Genomic DNA, 6,000 nt, shown 5'->3' on the forward strand with positions numbered 1-6,000 from the left:
ATTGTTAATTTAACCCCACAAAATTTCTAGATCTACTTCTTCACATATATATATTGAATCAAAGAGATGAATAAAAAATTACCTCAAGTCCTTCCTTGCTGCTATCTTTTTGTATGGAAAAAATCCTTGAGATCTCACACCAGGATCTTCCAAAATGTTCTCAACACACAAAGAACGAGTGTGGGCTCGCTATACAAAACAATAGGCAAAATCTATTTATCAGATGTTCTCAACACATGAGATCTGATAAAGTTTGGACCTAAGTTTGTGAAGAATAGTGACCTATGCTTGTATCACTGTTCTATTTCTCTCGGGGAGATTTCACGATCTGTTTTCTATCACTGAAAAAGTATCGCTCTGAAAAACTGATCTCCTATATTTAATATATCCAATATATTAAAAATAAAATATTAGTTATTTAAAACAATTTAAAAATAACTAATCAGTTATCAAATTTTGTTTAAATAATAATATTTTAATCATATTACAATATCTCATTATTTATTTAATATTTAAATAACTAAAATTGTGGAACAAATAAACTTCTAGAAGCTTCTTGTGCGTGTAGCACAGTGACTGTGCACTGTGCTACACATGTACCACATGCCAAGGAAGGCATGTGATTTTCCCAAATTTTATTATTATTTAAAGGGTTATTTGTGGCAATAATACTTATGTAGTTAGATTTGTTGCACTTAAATGCCTATGTAAAAATTTTGGCGGCAATAATGCCTACCGTTACTCATTTGGTGCAGACGTTGGTCCCTGGACCGTTAAGTCTGACCAGTGACCTACGTGGCTATACCTAATTGGTCTAATTTTATTTAAATATTAAAAAATTATTTAAAATTAAAAATTCAAAAATATTTAAAAATAATTAAATTTTCTTTCATACATTTAGAAAAATAAATTTAAACTAACTTAATATTTTAATTATCATAAAACTTAATTAAAAAAATATCAATTAAACTAAACCCAAAAATCCAATTACTCAACAAAACACAATTAATCCAACCTTTTATATCTTTATGAATGAAAATTTCTTTATATCTTTTTCACGTTGTCTAATATATATCAATCCCAGATTACAGCAAAAGAAAAAAAATACTGAAAAAAAATCCAAGTCCATCATCAGACCAAACAATGCTATATTAATGTGTTCAAATTACCCAAATACTAGACCAAACCCAATAACATATAAATATATATTGTGTTTTTTCTTTCTGTGGGTTGTGGCTGAAGTCGTCGACTGAGGACGGAGCCAAACACTACTGGGTTCGAAGAAGAAGAACAAGATCGGGACTGCCAAGAGGAGAGTTCGAAGTCGACACCACCTGGAGACGAGACTGGGGGCTCCATCCATGGGGTCGATTGGATCTAGGTTGAGATCGAAGTCGTCGATTAAGGACGGAGCCAAACACTACTAAGAAGAAGAAGATCTAGACCGCCTGGAGAAGACAGTCCGACGTGGAGACCACCTGCAAACGAAACTGGGTGCTTCGTCCATGGGGTCGCTGGATCTGGCTTTTGAGAATATCAGTGAAATGTGGGGTTTGGGTTTGGGCTGAATAGCAAATATGAAGAAGAAGAAGGATATGATGATGATGCTCTAGTCTTTGAGTTGTATTGAGATTAGGGGAAAATAAAAAGAACACGAGGTCTAAGATTAGGGGAAGAAGAAGATGAACAGGGAGACGAAGAAGAGCAGAAATATATATACATATATAAAAAAAGTCTAAACGTTTATTTTAATTTTTAATTTTAGGTTTTTTTTATATTTTTTAATTTTTATTATTAATATTTAAATAAAATTAAACCAATCAGGTATAGCCACGTAGGTCCCTGGTCAGACTTAACGGTCCAGGGACCAACGTCTGCACCAAATGAGTAACGGTAGGCATTATTGCCGCCAAATTTTTTACATAGGTATTTAAGTGCAATAAATCTAACTGCATAAGTATTATTGCCGCAAATAACCTTTATTTAAATACCAAAAATCCCAAAAATAAACTAATTCAAAATTAATTATATTTTTGTTAAATCAAATAATTAATTAATTACACATAATTATAGAATAATTATGTTTAGTGCATAGAAAAATATTTTACTTATCAAATAAGTCATTTTGCCCATTTTTGTATTTATCTTTGTCAGTGTTTGTTTGAGCCATTTCGAGGACCATGGACCTATAACATTAAGCTCCAATAAATTAAAACTAAATAATTAAACTCTTTAATTATAATAGTTAATTTATTAATTATGATATTTCTCCACTATAAATTCAAAATTGAACTCTTTATGTTATAGATATATTTTGATAGAAATCTTATTTTAAGTTGTCCGTTGATATAACCATCTTACAATAGTTCAACCCTCTAATTAATTTGTTCATAAATTAGAATGGAAGAATTACCATTTTACCTTTCTAATTTACTTCTTATTCCTTAAGTACCATCTAATATATAATCTAATTATAGATTTGAGCTCAAAATCATTCAGTTCCAGAATTAACCCTTAAGGGAACCAATATACGATCTGTTAGGAAAGATTAGATTCCGTATTGTTGATACATGTTCCTAGCCATCCATGATATTAAATCTCCAAAACAAAAGTCATTAGTCTCATTCTATGAAGAGACCTTAACGAATGAATCAAAAGATTTAATAAACATGAAGAGGAGTTCATGAACACTCAGGATTTAGGTTGATCTATAAATGATCATCAGTTATGATATGAATTACAAATCTTTATTATTAAATGGTTTTTGGATAAAGACTTTTATTCATATTGGTCCATGTCATATATAATCATATTATATAAAGCACATTTATTGAGATGTCTTACCACATCAATAATCTGAATCTAGATTATTTGTATCAACATGATACTCAGCAAACTATACTTACAACCTGAATTAAAGAATTCCATAACTTCAATTTGTTGTTGTTGACTATTTTTATTCATTCATGTGGTCTTAATTCTCTCGTACTAATACAAGATCATATCCTCAATAATGAATATGGAATTTTTCTGATATCTACAAAATTATTCAAACAATAATTTAATAATCTAAATATAACAATAATAGACCATTGTATTTATTTATTCATCGAAATAATAAATGTCTTTTACATGCTTTTAGGGCATACTCCTAACAATCTCCCACTTGTACTTAAAGCAATTAGGACATTTCTCTCAATCACATATTACGTACATGACCCTTGAATTGCTTTGCAGGAAGTGTCTTTGTAAACGGGTCTGCCAGGTTGTGTTCTGATGCGATTTTCAGAATGGACACATCTCCTCTATGTACAATTTCTCTAACTAAGTGGTATTTGTGCTCTATATGCTTTCCCCTCTTGTGGCTTCTTGGTTCTTTAGAATTAGCCACTGCTCCACTATTGTCACAGTAAAGAACAAGTGGTTTCTCCACTTCAGGAACCACTCCCAGATCCGTGTAGAACTTTTTCAGCCAAACTGCTTCTTTAGCTGCTTCCCAAGCTGCTATGTATTCAGCTTCCATGGTTGAATCAACTATATTGGATTGCTTAATGCTTCTCCAGACAACTGCTCCACCACCAAGAGTGAATACTGATGCAGAAGTAGACTTTCTACTATCTTTGTTTGATTGAAAATCTGAGTCAGTGTAACCAGTGGGGTTCAGGTCTCCACATGAATATACAAGCATATAGTCTCTAGTATTTCTAAGATACTTGAGAATATTTTTCACTGCAATCCAATGACTCAATCCAGGATTGGATTGATAACGACTGACTATCCTTACTGCATAACATATGTCTGGTCTAGTACATAACATTGCATACATTAGGCTCCCTACAACTGATGCATAGGGATATTGTCTCATGTCTTCCTCTTCCTGAAGTGTTTTGGGACACTGCTCCTTGGAAAGGAATACTCCAGAAATGGGTTGGCATATCACCCTTTTTGAAGTTTTGCATATTAAAGCGTTTTAGCAACTTATCGATATAAGTTGCTTGAGACAGTGCCAAAGTTTTGTTCTATCTCTAAGAATCTTAATGCCCATAACATACTTGGCTTCTCCCAAATCTTACATTTGGAATTGTTCAGCTAACCAGTTCTTTACCCTTGATAATGATGTTACGTCATATCCAACAGTAATATATCATTTACGTAAAGAACGAGGAATATTACTATACCATCTTTGATTTGTTTATAGACACAAGATTCGTCGACATTTTGTTCAAAAACCAAATGCTTTACTTGTGTCATCAAATCTAGGATTCCAAGATCTAGAAGCTTGTTTGAGTCCATGAATGGACCTAAGAAGCTCGCAAACCTTTTGCTCTTGACCTTTTTAATTTGAACCCTTCTGCTTGAGACATGTAAATGGTTTCATCAAGGTAGCCATTCAGAAAAGCTGTTTTGAAATCCATATGCCAGATCTCGTAATCCATGCATGCAACTATGGGAAATAGTATACGAATGGATTTTAGTATGTCTACAAGAGAAAAGGTTTCTTCATAGTCAACCCCTTCTTTATGTGTGTAACCTTTGGCTACAAGCCTTGCTTTGAAAGTCTCTACTTTCTTATCTGCTCCTCTTTTCTTCTTAAATATCCACTTGCAACCAATGGGTTTGATATTCTCAGGTGGATCTTCAAGAACCCAGAAAGAATTGGAATACATCGATTCCATTTCTTGGTTCATGGCTTCTTGCTATTTTTCCTTGTCAGAATCATTCATTGCATCTTTAAATGTCAATGGATCGTCTTTGTTTGTGTCAGACACAAGCATTTGAACTTCGTGTTCATAGCGTGTGGGTTGCTTACTAACCCCCCACTACGACGAGGTTCTCTACTATTCTAACTAGAACTAGCAGTTTCCTCTTGCCGTTTTTCATTGGTTATTGCTGGTGACTTTGCAACTTCATTCGAGACCATCTCCTCCAGTACAACCTTACTGCGAGGTTTGTGGTTATTAACATAGTCATATTCAAGAAAAGTTGCATTTGTCAATACAAATGTTTTATCTTCTTTTGGACTATAAAAAAATCCATCTCTAGTCTCTTTGGAATATCCCACAAACATGCACACTTCGGAGCGTGATTCCAACTTCCTGATTTTTCCTTTAAGCACGCGTGCAGGATACCCCTAAATTCGAAAATTGTGTAAACTAGGTTTACAACCATTCCATAATTCTATGGGTGTCTTTTGGATAGACTAAGATGGAACATCATTCAATATGTATAGAACACATTGAATCGCATAGCCCCATAATGACAGTGGTAATGATGAGGAACTCATCATTAATCTAACCATATCTAATAACGTTCTGTTCCGTCTTCTGAAACACCATTTTACTGTGGCGTTCCAGGTGTTGTGAGTTGGTATTGAATGCCATGCTCACGTAGATGGTTCTCGAATTCAAAATCCAAGTACTCTCCTCCTCGATCAGATAGAAGTGCTTTTAGTGATTTACCTAATTGCTTTTCAGCTTCTGCTTGAAATTCTTTGAACTTTCCAAAAGTTTCAGATTTTCTTTGCATCAAGTATAGGTAACCATATGTAGAAAAATTGTCAATGAAAGTGACTTAATATTCATAACCTCCTCTTGCTTGTACATTAAGTGGACCACAAACATCCGTATGTACTAGCTGAAGTGGTTCTGTGGCTCTTGAACCTTTTAAGAGAAAGGTCTCTTGGTCATTTTGCCTTCTAGACAGGATTCACAAACAGGGAGAGATCCAATAGATAGTTCTCTTAAAGGACCATCCTTTACAAGCCTATTTATTTTGTCTAGACCAATATGGTCCAATCTCAAGTGCTATAGATATGTCTCACTATCGGAATCAGTTTAATAGATCTAGGATTAACTGTTTTAAATAATTCAGAATTATAAAAAATTTGTCATTCATTATAAGTATGTAAACTTTGTTTATCCCAAAGCATTTTCATAACAAGTAAATAGATAATTTCTTTAAATAATAACTACTTTATTAATAAAGAAATAAATATTATGC

Source organism: Humulus lupulus, chromosome 4 (genome assembly GCF_963169125.1).
Source record: "Humulus lupulus chromosome 4, drHumLupu1.1, whole genome shotgun sequence".
Lineage (NCBI taxonomy): Eukaryota > Viridiplantae > Streptophyta > Magnoliopsida > Rosales > Cannabaceae > Humulus > Humulus lupulus.